This window comes from Silene latifolia, chromosome X, assembly GCF_048544455.1.
Source record: "Silene latifolia isolate original U9 population chromosome X, ASM4854445v1, whole genome shotgun sequence".
NCBI lineage: Eukaryota > Viridiplantae > Streptophyta > Magnoliopsida > Caryophyllales > Caryophyllaceae > Silene > Silene latifolia.
Genome location: NC_133537.1, coordinates 331,592,914 through 331,612,727, shown reverse-complemented (window position 1 = coordinate 331,612,727; position 19,814 = coordinate 331,592,914).

Here is a 19,814-nt window from a genome sequence, read left to right as displayed (position 1 = left end):
TGCAACCAGTTCTATAACGGTCTTTATGATGATCAGAGAGCTATCCTAGATGCTGAAGCTAATGGGAGATTTCAAGAAAATAGCGGTGAGACAAAGGGGTGGAAAATCATCGATGATACGGCCACCCATAAAGCTGAGCATAGAAATTCTAGAGGAAATAGAAGGAGAGCTGCTGAATCTCTTTCCGTAGCTGCATTAGAGGCTCTTACGGCGAGATTTGACAAGTATGAGTTAGGAGGAGCTTCAAAGGGTGGTATTTATCAGGTAAATGTTGTGTTAGACGGTCCCTTTTCATGCAAGAGATGTGGAGGAGAAGGACACGTTGCAGATTTATGTATCAGTTACTAATGAGGTTTGTGCTGCTTTTTAACCTTATAGGCAGACCAACACCTACTTTGATCCTTCTAATGTGCATCCAAATTTGAGGTGGAGTAGCCAGAATGTCCAAAATCCGACCCCACCTCCGCAGCAGCAGAATTATGTGCCCCCTCATAAGCAGCAGCAACCATACCAGAAACCACCCTATGTACCTCAAAGAAATAGCAGTTAGATCTCAAAATTCCGAGGCTTCGAGCTCAAAAACATGTTTCGAGCTTGACGGGAATGCTGCGGAAGAAATCTCAGGCTAGAGAGGCTAGTACAAAGATGTTGGAAACTCAAATTGCCCATTAGCCAAGAATTTGCTACTAGAGCTCGGGGCGATTACCGTCATGCCGTAGGACCGACTCAGGAAGAAAGAGACCCTAAATGCAATCAAACTAAGGAGCGGGTCTACCCTTCCGGACCCGTTCGTAGGGGATGAACCCGAGGGAGTTATGGTTGAAAAAGGTGGAAAAGTCATTGAAAAGAAAAGAAGAAAAAGAAAGAAAAAGAAACAACGGCGATCACGGTCGATCGACCGCCACACCAGTCGACCGACCACCCCTTATTCCTCAGCGACACTTTCTGATCTTTCTGTTCATTCTGGAAAAAAGGAGATCAGTCGATCGACCGACCTCACTGGTCGATCGACTGATGATGCTGCTGATGTCGAACCATTTCGTCCTCCATTGCCAGATAACTTGAGGGATTTCTTGTTTCGGGGTAAGACGACCCCGCAGTTTTTGAGGGAAGCTCCCAATGCCGACGGGACAATTTCGGATCCTAAATATGACCCAACGTCAGTCAATGGTTCATTCTTGACGCGGCCTGAAGCGGGTACAAGCTATAATAAGGATAAGATAGTGGATTTCTAATCTAAGTCCAAGGATGTCGGAACGCGAGATGTTGAGGAAAGGGCAAAGCTACTTTTGACAACCCATTATCCGGAGAGATTAGTGCCAACCAAGGATCAGGTGTCATTCAATAAATTTAAAGATATTCGTAGTTTGAATGTACAAGTACCTTTTCTTGAGTTGGTTAATTAAGTGCCCGCTTATATAAAATTTATGAAGCAATTGTTGACAAAAAAGCGGTCACTTGAACCTGTGCAGTCGGTAGCTTTCACTGAAGAGTCTACCTCTTATTTGACTCACACTGCTCCACATAAACTAGCTAACCCTGGTAGTTTTTCTGTTCCTTGTAATATTGGTACCTTCTCAATTGAGAAGGTATTATGTGATCTAGGAGCTAGCATTAGTGTCATGCCATTGAGTCTAGCTACGAAGTTGGGTCTGACCCGGTTTGCAGTTACTAATATGACTATACAGATGGCTGATCGTTCTGCAGTTCAGCCAGTAGGGGTCTTAGAGGATATTCCTGTGCAAATAGGGAAGTTCTTTTTCCCCGTTGACTTCATTGTCCTAGATATACCCGAGGACGCTCACATTCCTATTATTTTGGGTAGACCATTCATGCACACTGCTGGTGCAGTTATTGATGTTGGACTAAGGACACTTACCTTTAAGGTGGGCAAGCAGTCCACTGTTTTTGCCCAATCTGCTAGGAAGAAAGATGTTATGTGGCCTGTTACTTGCAATGCTATTAAGTCTTATGTAGAGATTCCTGCTTTAGTACCTGTACCTATTCCTGCTATGACACCTCCGCCCCAGATTGGGAGCAACATGGCGGGAGATTCTTCTGTATTGGATGTTTCAGGAACTGTTTTGGGGAAAGAAGAACTGCCAGCTGTGACAGAGCCCATTGTTCAGAGAGGCGGTCTGGGATGTCTGAGTCACGAGACTGATGAGGAGCCCGAGGAGGAAGAGCCGGTCAAAGTCTTGGAGTCTGAACTGGAGTTTGATGAGCCAGATGATGCCCATGTATGGGAAGATGGTCGGGATGATGATCCGTTGAGTATTCCAGATGTTGGAATAGAGTGGAGACATGCTGAGGAGATTCATACCGTGGAGGGCACTTCATGCAGCCAGAAGCCATGGTCGGAGCTATTCCGAAGTCTTCGCGGATGAACTATTTATTTTCTTGAGTTTTAGACAATTTATTGAGTTTTATGTCTATTTACTGTTTTTTTTTTATGCGCGAGACTTCGCTTTAATTTGGTTTGCTTAGGATTTATTTAGGCTATAGACTTTACATTTGGGTTTAGCACAATTTTGGGCGCTGTATTATGTGCATTTGCAGGTTCTTAGACCATATTCCTCACGCTATTTGAGTTAATTCGAAGAAAGCACTGTCCTCGTCAGGTATATCAGTCGATCGACTGTCCTGTGTGGTCGATCGACTGACCACTGCAGCTACAAGAGCTTCTGTTTCAGATGCCCTGGTCGATCGACTTGCGTGTGTGGTCGATCGACCGCTTCCCGCTGCTGTACCTGTTTTCGATCATTCCCCTGCTGTGTTTGGTCGTTTTGCGGAGCACGAAAGGGAGTTTTCTCCTTATTTTCTTTCCTTTTCATTCATCTATCGCTTTCTTCAGCTTAATTCTTTGCACATAATTACCGCTTCAACTTTTTTTTCGGACATCGCACGGTATTTTTTTGTCCTTTCAAGTACTTATGGTAGCATCACTGGCTCACTGAAACCTCCTAGCTCACGCTGGTTTGGGAAGGTTTCCTTTTGCGCGCTTAAAGTCTTGTGAGTTTCCGAGTTTAACTTCATGTCTTGTTTAGTTAGTTATCGCAACTCCCCATTTTCTTTCGCTTCTTTATACTATGATTTCGCACAATGAGGGCATTGTGTAATTTGGTTTGGGGAAGGGTTTTGCGTTGCATTCATTCTGTTTTGCATTCACGTTTAGTTTTTGTCTTGCATTGTTTATTTCATTTCCTATATATATATATATACAAAAATTCAAAAAAATTGAAAAATTTCAAAAAAAAAAAAAAAAAATCCAAAAAATGCATGTTTATTTTAGCATATAGGTTGAGTCGGAACGGTAGTAGTTCAATGATGATATTGCGTTTTCAGCTGTTTATGCCTAAGTCGTGCTTAATTGACATGTTATTAGTAGAATCACATATGCATACCTACGAGTTTTCGTTAATTTATTCGCTGAATCTTGAGACTTGACTTAGATTTTTGGCAAACTACTTATATTCTGAGTTTTAGAGCCTTATAACTGGTGGCGTTCATGACCAGTTCATTTAGGATGTGAGTAGTTACTCCTTATAAGACATGTTACATCAATATGCATAAATATGAACTTAATCTGCTTAATACCTGTATGCATACGGTTTGTGGTTTGTTGACACATGTGGAAGAGGCCCCCCTTTTTATTCATTTGTCCCATGAGCTCCACACTGCCAAAAATAGCCTTTTTGTCCCATTAACTACATCCTACATTTAGCCTGCCCTTGTCAATCTAGTAGTTTATGTTCTTGGGATTGTTATTTCGTTTTTGGTAGCTAATGCTTATTTTGAGATGATGTTGGGAAGATGAAAAAGGAAAAAAAAAAAGAAAAAAAAAAAAAAAAAAGAACAAAAACAGAACAGTGTTCGACAAAAGAGCAAAATCCAGGCGATCGACTTGCATCATTGGTCGATCGACCGAGAGCACCGTATTGGGAAGAGTAGAGAGTTCAGTCGATCGACCGAAGCCCGAGAAAAGAAAAAAAAATCACATGGTTGAAGTTTTGAGTAGATGGTGATTTTGTTCCCATGTTGCTATTTATATTATTTGGGGAATTGATATATTGTGGAGAATGTGAGATTTGTGCTTACTGTTAGCACCGCTTTATTGTTTAACCTTGAGCAAGAAGTTGGAATATTTTATAGTTTGGTTTTCAGTAGTTACTAGCTTGGCTTTAACTCCTTTATCCAAATTCATTTTAGCCCCTTATTACCCATAGCCTCACATATCCAAATTTACCTCGGCATGTGTCATGGTCTTTTATGGTTGGAATGCATATGTACGGTTGTAGAGATCATTTTCATATTAGATTGCAGGCATGTTCTTATAGGTCGTAGTTAGGTGAGAGTCATTAAAAAATTACTTCTTTCTATCTTTACATATATTCACCTGTATTTATTGAGTGATTTGAGCGACCCGTGAGAGTCCAATATGATAAGTCTCTATAGTTTAAGGTTCAGCAATTTTTTGACGACTACAGAACTCGTTTGCATGATTCATATTACTAATTGATTGTTGATTTTTAGCATTAAACTGGTTTAGGGCTTTGCAGTTTGCATTTCGCTCTGAGATTGAACTCGTTCCATTAGGTCCTAGGATCGAGTCTAGTTCTTGCTTGGGGACAAGCAAGGGTTTGGTTTGGGGAAGTTTGATGCGTGTCCTAAATATGATGTTTTACACCCTATTTCACACGCATTTCAGAGCTCAATTATGTAGTTTATGCTACTATTTTCCCTATTTCCGTCTACTTTCGTGTTTTTGTGTAATATTGCAGAAATGTGAAGAATCCAGTGGAAATCGAGCCGAATGCGTTCCTAAGTGCTTGGCATAGGATTTGACATGAAGATTTGACTCGGGAAATGAACTTAGTGCGCGTAGCAAGGCCTGAAAGATATATTTGTGAGAGTTTCAGAAGCGGATTACCAGCTAACTTAGTCTATAGACTGACCTACATGGTCTATAGACTGCCAGAATGCTGAACAATTGACTGCAGGAAGAGCAGTCAGTCGATAGACTGTGTCCCATGGTCGATCGACCACGTGAGCTTACGAACAAGTTTTATTTCCAAATCAGAAGCTTCTGATAATCTCGACCTTTGGTCGATCGACTGATATCAATGGTCGATCGACCGGTTGTGCAATCTGACGGGAATTAAAAGATTTTTAACCTAAACCCATTTGTAATTAGGTTTTAAGAAGAGTTTTACGTAATAATTCTATATAACGTAACTCTTCCTGCTGCTTTAAGGAGGATTCATGATTCATTCATTAATTTTGTATTAGGGGTTCAGATTTATCACACCTAGTTTACAGTTTTCTTAAGTATTTCAATAAAGTTCTTCTTTGCATCCGGGTTTGTTCTTCCTGCTTTCCTTATTTCTGGTAATTCTTACTCTGAATTTTGTTCTTTCTTTATAGTTTAGAATTGATTAGTTAGAATCTCTAAACCCTAATTCCTTCTTTTATGCGGTTTTACTGTTTATTTAATTTAATTATGAATTCTATTATTTGCATCTTTAGTTTCGTTATCATTATTAATTCCAGTATGAGTAGCTAAATCTCCCGCGCTAAGATGTGAGGGGATCCGTAGTGTAGATAGCGTAAGATAGGTAGACCTGAGTCGGGGTATGGTCGTTGACTGACCTTGTTGGTCGATCGACTGTATCCGTTGGTCGATCGACTACCTCCATTGGTCGATCGATTGCGTCGTATTAGATTAGCATCGTTTCAATGTTTTAATTGCAATATTTGACAAAATCGAATGCATGCGACTAGTTAAATGCTTAGTATTTGACCGACTCACAAGATCGAGAGATAGGGGAGGGAAAATAGATTAATAAATTGAGACGACTAAATTGCTAAGATCGAAAGATAAGTAATTTAGGCTTTAGGAATCACTATTCAGGGCGAGAGCTAGTTTTAGTGAGACTTGGGGATTAGTAGCATAGGCCGAAAGGAGCTACTAGTTAACTCGGACCGAGACGACCTGTTATTTGCCCATCTTACATGATTATTTCAGACTTACCTAGGTTTACCGCCATCGTAGCTACAGTGAACCGATCGTCTTAGCCTTCTTTTAATTATTGTTTATATTTCTTTCGTTATTCGCATTCTTATTTTATATTATTAGATTTAATCCAATCCAAAACCCCCCCAAAAATTCATAGACTGAAATAAAATAACTTAACTCCCTACCTCCCTACGGATCGACCCTGTTACCACTAGCTTCTGTTAGTCCTAATAGGTTTTATAAATTTTATTTTTGGTGCACATAACGACAGCGCATCATCCATTAACTGTCTCTGCCTTGGTGCACATCTTCTTGGCCAAGTCCCGCCAAGAAAGGACTGGTGTGGACTTGGATACACATTTCAGTCAGGTTACCAACTATCTTTTCTCTGATAATGCTAAAATGCATTTTGATTGGATGACATTTAATTAAAATGTTATGGCAACATGGCGTGTTGAGCAGAGAACTAGACGATCAATTTTGTATCAGGTAAGAACTCTGAAATCCACATACCTTTGTTATCTATTATATTCGGTGTTTGAAATCAGTTTTATTTTTGTGTCATTCTAATATAATTAGAACTCAGAAATAGATGGTTATCCGATTGATCTAACCGCTGAGGGTCTTACGGGTTCCCTTCTCTGCTTATTGTTTGCTTCTAACTGCAATGTGGAACTTAAGTGTTACTATTGCAGGAATATGTGACGAGTATTGCAGAAAATGGAGTGCAGCCTGATCATGCTTTTCTAGGCCAATTTGGAGTATGTTGGAGATACAGGATAACCCAAAGAGAATACGAACATATCTGATACGGTAGGTTCCTCGTATTTGTCATTCACGGGAGGTATGTTTTATGCACTAAATAGGGGTGAAAATGGGATGGGCTATGCCGCCATTCAATGTGCCATTTAACGTGCCACACTCAAATTTTGTGATATTATGAAACAATATCAGAACCATTAAATAAAATACCACAAGTTCTTAGAAACAATATCACAGTTTTGTTATTAATCTGTTAAACTTACTACTGACATTATGTTTTTGTTCTTTGTTTTTTTTTTTTTTTGCAGATTTATTCACTTGCGGATGTTGATTAAGAGCTTGTGTGCATGCTGAGAAAGTCTATATTACATCATCAACTTAGCAATTTTGTCTTTTTTTTACTCGTTATACGCACATATACAAATTCTTTTAAGCTTAGATGTAATTCTAAATGGCAACAATTTTGTATTCTTTTTCCATTTTTGGTTAACAATATCATAAAACTTCAGAATCAATAATATAGTGTTCACAAGATTTGCCTTTTGTATTTTACAATATCACACGTTATTGTAAACAATCTCACACTTCATTTGAAACAATATCACCATTCTTCTGAAATAATATCATCACATCATGCTTAATTATAGACAATACTCCTTGTGTGATATTGTTATACAATATCACATGTGCTTATAAACAATATCACTCTATATACAAAACAATATCAAGGTTAAAAGTATTTTAAAAGAAGTCTCCAATTTTGTGCTACTAAGGACCAAAATAATAACCAGGTATATAAAATACCACAAATCATTAGAAACAATATCACACTCTGTGTAAAACAATATCACACTATATACAAAACAATATCATCACATCACGCTTAATTGTAGACAATACCCCTTGTATGATATTGTTATACAATATCACACGTACTTATAAATAGTATCACTCTGTATACTAAATAATATCACGGTTAAAAGTATTTTGAAAGGAGTCTCCAATTTTGTGCTATTGTGAAACAATATCACAACCAGGTAAATAAAATACCACAAGTCATTAGGAACAATATTGCACTATATGTAAAACAATATCACACTATATACAAAATAATATTGAAGTGTAAAGGATTTTTAAATCCCTATCCACTTTTGTTATATGAGAAACAATATCTAGTACGCTTGTATCATTGTGTCCGGGCCGCATTATAGTCTAGATAACTAAGCTTCAAGCCAATACAAGAGAAACAGTGAATAAACAACTTTCATTTTCACATTTGCTTGAGAAATTAATACAACTTAATATACATAATAGTGTGAGATACATATCTCTATCTGTACATCGAATAAAAAGACAATGGAATGTACAGAACATCGGTAACAGAAACAATAACTTGGGTATTCAGTTGCAATATTCATCTAAACCCGCTTAAATATAACTATTAACGTAACGGGTTAGTACATAACATGGTTAATTCTATTGTGCGTGCTTCAACTGTGATTTTGATGTTGTCTTGCTAACTTTAATCTGCAATAACAAGTTCTGAAAATTAAAAAATTAGGACATTAAAATTAGAGTTCATAGAATAGTCTTCTTTTTTTTTTAACCAAAAGAAAAATGTCCCAATTATCAAAATCCGAGACAACACTAATGTGTATGTAAGTAAAAAATTAAAACCTGTCAAAAAATGTTTTGTTGATAAAGATGATATTTGAAGTAAGCATGTTCGTATTACGTGCCTCTCTTGTTTGATCAGCCTGCGAATTTTCAAAATAAGAGACCAATTAAAAATTAGAACGATATACCTTTAGCTTACAGATAAGCTAAAGGTATAGCGATAAAACCTTATACCATCTCACTTTACTAGACATGAAGTTGTAGTAAGGTATACATGAGCCCTGAACTAGCCTCCACAATGCAACCATAATGCTAAGCGTAAATCTGACTGACTTGTAGTTACTTTTGTTAGAAAACTAGATCTATATACTCAACATATTCATATATGTTTTAAGTTAATTTAGTCATAAAATTAATTGGTGATCTTATGCATGCAAACTATAAAATAAATAAAGAAGAAATCATCATCTCACATTGATATTTCGGTTTATATGGGCACAAGAGAGTTCTCCTACTCTCTTGTTCTTGAGCTTTCCTTAGTGGATGATCAAGGATTCAAGAAGAGAATCCCTCCCAAAAGTATTATACCTAAGATAACAACTTAATAAAATTAATATTATTATTACTAGAATAATACTAATTTTGTATTAAAATTGACCCAAAAATATTATTGGACTCTCTATTATTTCGGTTTAGAGAGAAGGAAGAGAAGGAAGAATTTTATCTTTCTAAAAACTCTAATTTTAGATGAATGAATGAATGAAAATAATACACTAACAATTAGTAGTGTATAAGGTAAAAAGATGAGAAAAACCCATGGTTTTTTCTCCTCTTAAAAACCGGGTGGAATGGGGAAGGGAGGGGAGCCAATGCATGCACAAGGTGGTCTTCACAATGACCACTAGGTTTGCATGGCTAGCATATTAGGGAAATCATTATGCTTACCACTTACACAATAAACATAATATTTCCTTAATCCTCCCTTAATTTCGGCTAACATGGATAAAATGGACTCCATTTTATTTTGTCAATTTTGTCATATGTCACATAAAATTGTTATGTATTTTTAACATATTAAAAATCAACGTATTAATAAAAATACGTCATATACAAAATCGATTTAGTAATTCATAATTTCTTGTACCGAAATATTTTTCCAATTATAAATTACAACATCTTGTATTTATAATAATTTATTCATTCAAATGCAATCATTTCCTTAAACAATAATTTCATCTAAGTAATGAAACAATTCGATTACTTAGACCGTATCTTATTTAATCAAATTTCAATAAGACACGTAAATATATCTTCCAAAGTCGTCCGTCAATTTTAAGTAATTTAATTGACCTGTATCGTGATACGATCAATTAAATGATCAATTAAGTGTGTTACCCTTTAGGTATGACCTAAGGGGATCAATCTGTCACCACCTCTCACGACAAGTAATGTCAAACTCTAGTCAGCCAATCATTACCGATATGTGTGGACCAGTTGACAGTAAAATATTACTTCCCAATTGTATTCTTTATAATGAGACTTAAACATGTGATCATCATGATCAACAGTTGTGATCGCATTATTGTCGGAGGACACATATTCCAACAATCTCCCACTTGTCCTCGACAAGTGTGCGTCACCAATTCTCTTGTCCTATTACTATCTCCCACTCAATGCAAGGTGTCTTTCAGGTCGTACTTGCAAGTGATCATATCGAGAGTGGTTTCCTCGATCTGGAGAATAACTGATTGACCGGATTTATCCACCATGGATACATTCCGAGCGTGGCCACGCATTTCCAGTTCATTACTCCTCGAGTGGCCCTGAGATATTGTTATAACCCTGACTAGGGATGGACAATTCCTATCGCACTCATTCCCTTCGACTAGCCACAACCATCATAACCCAAAATATGCCCATTTGACCCCATTTACGATGGTCGTAGTAACACAAATCAAAGTTAATCTGAAATTGTGCCATCTTAGGCGAATAGTCTTTAGTCAAAAGAATCGACTCATTAGAATACTATAGCAGCTCTCGCCACGACCAGGCTATATAAATTTGCCAGAACTCTATAAGCGGTCATAAGGCCCGACAAAATGTTCCTAACAGTCTGCCTATGTGATCGACTAGTCATTCTCATATGACTCCATGGCACTTGAACTTGCCATCAATCGCATCACATTCTAGTCACTTCGAGACGTCACCTCATGTAAGTAACTATGGGCGAATACAATGCTAATCCGTGTTCACTTAAACGGGGTTCAATTGTCTCTACAACCCGTTGGATGTAACAAAGTATAAGGTGAGTTAATAATAACTCAAACGACAAATGTCGACATCACACTCGGGTAGTCAATACCATATTACAACCTTGTGATGCATATCGTAAGTGTCTAAACACTTGTTGATTGCAATAGAAGTTTAACATATCATGTGTCCATGTGTTCAAACTTCTTATAATCGCATTTTCCTTTACGTTCATGTTATCTTCTCATAGCATGAACCTTACCAAGGTTCCCAACCTCGGTTTCGGTTCTTTATCTTGAAAGAATTTCCTTGTCGATTATCACATAACGAACGAATTTGTGGTGAATGATATAACTTGTACTGGTCAAGTACTCCATCCACACACAATGCACTAGGTATATGTTTTGTAGAGTCTTGCAACAATTTGTCAAGATGATTAGCCTAGCACTTCTCACAAGTCCTAGCATATTAGGGAATATTAGTTTTGAGTAACTTCTTACTTCAACCAAGTACTATTCCAAAATTCTTATTTCTTCTTTTAGCTGAAAAGCTTAGGATTTTCATAAATCCTCACATGTTGTTTGCATTTTAATATGTGCAATCTCTTGACACATAACAGAGTAATCTGTCAAACACTGAAATCGCTCATCGGATTCTCCTCGAGAATTCATGACGTTTCTTGTATGGCTTGCCAATGAATCATCATGCTCTTATGCATATGATTCACTATTGGACATGTGCATGATTATTCTAATGGCGGAAACATTAGTTACTAGTAATCATGAGATCAACTGTTCTTAGGTTCAATGAATGACCATGACTGCTAATGGCAATTCCATTTTCATTTACATGAATAACCTACGTTTTTTTTATTCGATGTGTATATCTCAATACTTATCCAACATCTCTTGATGTAATTGGATTCATCATAGTCCATTTTCATCCAGAATTGAAAACTCAAATACTTCTTTATGAAAGAAGGTATTAGCTCATCATTCTCAATGAGTAATGAGTTGTAAACTTTCACAAGATGATTGCTCCCACTAAATTCCATGTCTTCACATGATAATTTCCAAACTCCCACTTAATTCCACATGTTTCGAAATTGACTACTCAATTGAAACATTCCAAGAATTGAATATATGTTGCTTCAAAGTTATTAAGATGAAACCATATATGTTCCCATCATATCCTTTCAAAATACCTATTTTGAAAAGGTCTCATCTTAACCTTATGGAAAGATATTTTAATCTCTAACTCATTCATGTCATAATGATGCGTAGCAATGTCATTGTTTAAGTATGAATAATATTTAATACACGTCCTTCAAAATACCTTTCAGAAGGAGGTTTAACCAACACATTTTCATAATGTGGTTAAGTAATGACTTTTGCGTGGTTAAAACTTAACTTAGCAATTGAGGATATCGGTATATCAATCCTTGCAACCTCTAGTCATGAATCTCGTTTATTACTAGGATGTTACTTTGGTTCATTTAGGCTCTTAAGTAAATATCAATGTTGAAACTATTGGTCAAAATTTATCATAAACTAGTCAAAAACTCTTGTTAAGACTTTATATTAGTCATTCTTGTTCCAAAACTTTCTTTTGGTCTCCTCGTGTAGTTATCTTGAGAACATATTCTTTCGATTACTTCACTTGGTCTCTATTTGCCATGTATATGTATTCGAGACCATAGATCTCATCTATTCGTGTATACCGTATAAATATATATACCTTCATTCAAATCATTTCTCACTTGCGTAGATCTTATTAATCTTGTTGTTGTGTCCTCATTTTTCTCCCACTCTATCTTTAGAATAAATACACTAGAGATTCAAAGATAGCATATGAGACACAAGAAATGATTTTGAAGTATAAGGAGAAATATCTCATAGGTTGACTAATTGTTTTAGATTTTTGTAAGTGTACTTGGTGATTGACATTCCTTTAAGAGAGTTCATTAACTCAATGTCACTTTATAAATGATCATACACAAGTCTTTAGCTTGTGGTCATATAATGAATCCCATCATTATAGTGGTCTATTAGATCACTTTAAGTGAATAATCATATGTTTCTATGAGCAAGCATGTAAAGACGAATTGTAGAACAAGGATAAAATGATAAAACGGGTGATTTGGGTTGCAAACCAAGCCACCATTATCCAAAATACAACCAATTATCCAAAATACATTTCCATGTCGAACACGGAAATCAAAAGGTTCTAAAATCCAAAACATAATTAAAATAAGACAATAAAAGCGAAGCTTTATGAAAGCTATTCCTAGCTTCTTGATGGTTTCTCAAGCTTGCTTTTCTTTTCCCTTGTCTTTGCTTGGTGGAGACCCTATTTACAATAAAAGGGAGATACATTATCACAACTTTGTATCACAATACCATAGTTGAATTAGAAACATAAAAGAAAGGATAGTCATTTACCTACTGGAGTGATCTTTCCAGCCTTAATATCACCAAGGTATTTGGAACAATTTCTTTTCCAATGTCCAACATCATTACAATAATGGCATTTATCAAGAGGACCCTTCTTGATTTTTGAAGTGCTAGCTTCATAAGTCCTAGCTTTGGTGAAAGTGGGAGCTTGGTTCTTACCCTTCCTCCCATTCTTCTTGAACTTCCCCTTGCTTTTGGTGCTAATGTTAAGCACATCCTTGGGTGGGTTCACATTTAACCCCATGTCCCTTTCGGCTTGCACAAGTAACTTGTGCAATTCTTCAAGAGACACGTCCTTGTCTTGCATGTTAAAATTCACCCGGAATTGAACATATGCTTTGACCTTGGATAAGGAGTGTAGAATCCTATCTACAACAAGTTCTTTGGGGATTTCAACCTTTTGAATCTTCAAGGTCTCGACTAGCTCCATAAGTTTGAGCACATGAGGGCTAACCTTTTGGCCCTCTTTGAAGTCGAGATCAAAGAATGCCGCGGCCGCCTCATATTGGACGATCCACGGAGTTTGTGAAAACATTGTCACAAGCTTGGAGTAAATCTCATTAGCGGTGCCCATCTTAAAGGCTCTCTTTTGTAGATCCGCCTCCATCGCAAAGATCAACACGTTTTTCATTGCGGCAGACTCCTTGTGGTAAGCCTCATATGCTTCCCTAATGGCGGCGGTCGACCTAGTATTAGGTTCGGGTGGAGAGGCCTCGGTTAGGTAACGAAGCTTGTCGTCACCTTGGGCGGCTAGTTTGAGTTGGGCATCCCAATCGGAGAAATTTGACCCATTCTTTTCAAGTTTACATCGATCCATGAAGGATCGGAGCCATGACGAATTAGCGAGAGGTGTGGCGTTTGGGTTTGGTGTAGCCATTTGTTATGAGAAAAAAGAAGTGGTCTACAAAACAAAATAGAAGGAGTAAAACAAATGTCGTTTTAATAATAATACTCGTAAAAATAATTTAAACAAGTTTTATTGCATTTTTCTAGTGACCTCTACCCAACTAGATAAATAATTCCAAGACCCAAATTCATATCAACTTAGGCACGGAGTAGCCGATGAAACCCTTATCAATATAACTTGATGGATTAACCTTTTAATCGATTCTACTTCTAGAACTCTTGGTTTATAAAATTACTCTAATACTTATCTTTAGCCCAAAACACATCCGACAAGGGCACGGGGTAGCCGATGAAACCCTTATCAAAAACTTTTGTTGAGTTCAATCCAAATTTCGAATAAATGTGTCCATGATCCAAATTTACATTAACTTGGGCACGGGGTAGCCGATGAAACCTTCATCAACATAAATTCGGTGGATAGACATTTATCACCCACTTCCCCTACGTAACAAGGTTTGTACCCCGGGGTGGCCGAGTGCACTCCCTCGCGAAATAGGTTTTCATGGTTTCTACTATTTGGTAAGGCTAAGTCTCAATTGTTTATTTTAGCGAGAGGTCATGTCAATTTATTATCTATCACGTTTTAAGGGAACTACGATAATTGTAATTGACACGGTCGATAAACTGGATGGAAGATGATGCATGTTTTAGTTATGGCGATTTAGCGATGCATGCGACATATAAATAAAATGCAAAGCATAAAAATAAATCCTAGTATGGCCTTCCTAAAATAGAAAAACTATTTAACTATTACATATTCGGAAACCAACTCCATTGGTCCCTTGAACTTCGGTTATTGGCACGCATCTCGAGGTAACACCGTCTTTATGTATCGCCATCTTCAAGAAATCCGTCTTTGGGAACTCCGAAATAAATAAATTACATAATTTACTATTATACATTTGTAATTAAAATAAAATAAATCTATTAAATTACAAAATGGTGATACGAGATCACAATAAAATTACAACCGAATCGATATTCCCATACATTTCGGGTAAGACCAATTAAAAACTAAGGCCATACTAAGTAAAATTACATAATTCAAAAAATTACATAAAATAAAATTATGACAATCATAAATAAAATGCAGCATTATAATATGTATAAACATGCCCGATTTTATGCTAAATCGCCTTTAAGGAGCCAATATCGTATATTACACGTGTCTTACGGATTTGCGTGATTCAACGTTTTATAATCACAAAAATTACATAAATTCATATTTATGCACAAGTTAATTACCCTAACCTCTTAGGACTCAAAATTAGTCTTCACTAACTATTTGACTATAATTAACTCATATTTCTAAAATTGTTCATTAATGGACCTAAAATTACATTAAAATGCTATAAACTTCAAATAAATCACAAAAATTCCAATCAAATTCAAATTTTGAAATTTAAACTTATGAACATTCTGGAAAAAAAAATACCATGACACTCATAATGTTCAAAAACTTAGGTTAAAATTTCGTAATATTATCGGAAAAACTATGTTGCGGTTTATCGGATTTATTAATAAAAATCATAAAAACATGAGAAAAATTATATTCATCAACTTTTCAATTTTAGATCTGAAAAAGATAATAAAATGCAACATGTGACGTTTTTCCTTAGTCATGGAGTATGTTTTAGGAATTATTCACTAATTAAGTCACCATTTATGCTATTTTTCTTCAAAAAATCATAAATCATGCAAAAAGACTTCAATATAGCCTATTATTTTACAAACATCTTGTAAAATTTCATGTGACAAGATACTTAATTTCTATGACCAGATTCAAAATTTATCTCATATTAACCTATTTTTCTTCTAAATCCGATTTTAAACATGAAAAATCCATTTTTCGAGCATAAGAACTCCAAAAATTCTGAAACTTTATGGGTCATCTTAAAATAAAACATGTGATAACATATCCAAAAATCACTGGAAAATACGAAGTTTAGCTAATTTTAGTCCGAAAATGACATTTTAATCATAAAATCATATTTTAATGCCATTATATTATAAGATGAACAATAAAAATCCATAAATTAACCAAAATATCCTAAAAACATTTTAGAACCAGAAACTTTAACATGCATAATAATATTTCGTGATATATCATAATAACACAAATTTACAAGTTTTATATGTTAATCGTATAACTCGGAAAAACTATAACCGATTTGCATGCAAACAACCAAGGCTCTTGATACCACTTGTTATAAAACTAGATCTATATACTCAACATATTCATATATGTTTTAAGTTAATTTAGTCATAAAATTAATTGGTGATCTTATGCATGCAAACTACAAAATAAATAAAGAAGAAATCATCATCTCACATTGATATTTCGGTTTATATGGGCACAAGAGAGTTCTCCTACTCTCTTGTTTTTGAGCTTTCCTTAGTGGATGATCAAGGATTCAAGAAGATAATCCCTCCCAAAAGTATTATACCCAAGATAATAACTTAATAAAATTAATATTATTATTACTAGAATAATACTAATTTTGTATTAAAATTGACCCAAAAATATTATTGGACTCTCTATTATTTCGGTTTAGAGAGAAGGAAGAGAAGAAAGTATTTTATCTTTCTAAAAACTCTAATTTTAGATGAATGAATGAATGAAAATAATACACTAACAATCAGTAGTGTATAAGGCAAAAAGATGAGAAAAACCCATGGTTTTTTCTCCTCTTAAAAACCGGGTGGAATGGGGAAGGGAGGGGAGCCAATGCATGCACAAGGTGGTCTTCACAATGACCACTAGGTTTGCATGGCTAGCATATTAGGAAAATCATTATGCTTACCACTTACACAATAAACATAATATTTCCTTAATCCTCCCTTAATTTCGGCTAACATGGATAAAATGGACTCCATTTTATTTTTGTCAATTTTGTCATATGTCATATGTCATATGTCACATAAAATTGTTATGTATTGACTACAGAGAGCTCAATAAAGTGACCATCAAGAATAGATACCTTCTTCCAAGGATTGACGGTTTATTTGACCGATTATGTGGAGCGGGGAGTATTTTCAAAGATTGATCTTCGGTCCGGTATTATCGATTAAAGTAAGAAGTGAAGATATCCCTAAAACCGCCTTCAGGACCCGTTATGGACATTACGAATTTGTAGTAATGCCATTTGGACTAACCAACGCACCTGCAGTCTTCATGGACCAAATGAACCGAACTTTCCACGAATACCTTGATAAGTGTGTGGTTGTTTTCATAGACGACATATTGGTATATTCAAAAAACAAGGAGGAGCATGTCGAGCACCTTCATACAATACTCGGTATTCTTAGAGAGTCTCAATGGTACGCTAAACTGTCTAAGTGTGAATTTTGGTTGGAAGAAGTATCCTTTCTTGGACACGTGATTTCCAGGGATGGAGTCATGGTAGACCCCGCAAAGATTAAAGCGGTAATGGAATGGAAATCCCCAACGAATGTAATCGAGATCCGAAGCTTTCGGGTTTGGCGGGGATATTATCGCTGCGTTTTGTCAAGGACTTCTCTAAGATCGCCAAACCTATGACCAAGTTATTACAAAAGGAATCTAAGTATGTGTGGACAGAGGACTGTGAAAAGGCTTTCAATGAGCTTAAGAATCACCTTACTTCCGCGCCTGTCTTAGGTCTACCAGTTGACGGCGAAGGATTTGATGGATTCAGTGATGCGTCACTAAATGGATTGGGTTGTGTACTTATGCAGAATGGTAAGGTGACCGCTTATGCATCCCGACAGTTGAAAAATCACGAGCGTAACTACCCGACTCATGATCTTGAGTTAGCAGCCATTATTTTCGCCTTGAAGATTTGGCGACATTATCTATATGGTGTTCCTTGCAAATTATTTACCGACCATAAGAGCCTCAAGTATAATTTTTACTCAATAGGAGTTGAATTTACGACAAAGGAGATGGTTGGAACTCATTAAGGATTACGACTTGGAATTGTTATACCATGAAGGAAAGGCAAATGTTGTAGCCGATGTTCTAAGTCGGAAGTCAGCTCATGGGCTACATGTTCTTAGGCCCTTAACCGAAGATATCAAGCGAGATTTGGTGAAACTTGATGTTGAGGTTATTCTTCATGACGTAGATAAGTTGTTTCCGATTACCGTGGAACCCGAGTTATTTCACGAGATCCGAGCAGCACAATGGGAGGACAATCTGCTTAATCATTATAGAGAGTTGGTTCAACGAGGAGAGACTCAAAATTTTGAGATTCACAATGATGGCGTCACGTTTTGGGGATGTGGTGTGTACCGAAAGAGAAGAGTTAAGACGAAAAATCCTCGATGAAGCCCATCATTCGAGATATTCATTCACCCCGGAGCCGACAAGATGTATAAGGATCTTAAGCTACGCTTTTGGTGGCAGAACATGAAACGTGACATAGCCGAGTACATTTCTAGATGCTTGATTTGTCAGAAGGTGAAAATAGAGCATCAAAGACCAGGTGGTTTGTTGCAACCACTACCGATTCCAGAAGGAAAGTGGGACTCAGTGACTATGAACTTTATTATGGGGTTACCCCGAACACCGAGCGGGAAAGATGCCATTTGGGTAATTGTTGACCGTTTCACCAAAGTAGCTCACTTTCTACCTATCGAGAAAACTCGGAGCCTGGAGGAGTTGGCCAATGCATATAAAAAGGAAATAATTAGCCTCCATGGTATACCATTAGAAATCATTTCAGATCGCGACCCGAGATTCATGTCTAAATTTTGGGGAAAACTACAACAACTTTTGGGTAGTAAGATACTTATGAGCACCGGATTTCACCCTACCACGGATGGTGGTCAGAGAACTATTCAAACCCTTGAGGATATGTTGCGAGCATGTGCTCTAGAATTCCATACCAATTGGGAGAAGAATTTACCATTAGTAGAATTTTTGTACAACAATAGCTATCATTCTAGCATTGGACGAGCACCATTTGAGGCTTTATATGGGCGAAAGTGTAGAAGCCCGATTTGTTGGGATGATGCCATTGATCATGTTCGAGTAGGACCAACAACGATTGAGGAGCAAATAGAGCAAATTAAGATAATTAGAGAGAAATTGCAAGCGGCCCAAGATTGAGAAAAGGCTTATGCTGATCCTCGTCGAAAAGCCATCGAATTTGAGATTGGGGATAAGGTATTCCTAAAAGTCTCACCCATGAAGGTGGTTAGACGATTTGGAGTGAAAGAAAGCTTAGTCCAAAGTATATAGGACCATTTGAAGTGTTGGAGAGAGTGGGTCAAGTGGCTTACCGCCTAGCATTACCACCTAACCTATCTAATACCCACAACGTGTTTCACGTATCCCAGTTAAGGAGATACCATAGCGACCCTTCCCACATAATCGAACTGCACTGATAGCTATAGAGCCTAACTTAAAATACTCTGAAAAACCGATTAAAATTTTGGATCGAGAAGAGAAGACACTTCGTGGTAAGGCTATTCCGTTAGTCCGAGTTCTTTGGAGGAGTCAAGAAACCGAGTTAGAAACCTGGGAGACCGAGGCATCGATGCGAGAGAAATATCCCGAGCTTTTCACTTAAGGTGGACCTCAAGTTTCGAGGACGAAACTTTTTGTTAGGGGGTAGGACTTTAACACCCCACATTTTAATAATATCGTTTTATATTTATTACGTTAATAATGCGGTAATATTACGTAAGTAAAACCCGTTTATTGGTAACCTAAAACCCGAACTTAGAATATTTTTATTAAGTAGGACACATTGATCGTAAATTTTCACCACCCAAAAAACTTTTAAGATAAAAATTTATTTTTGTTTACCGTCTAAAATTTCGAA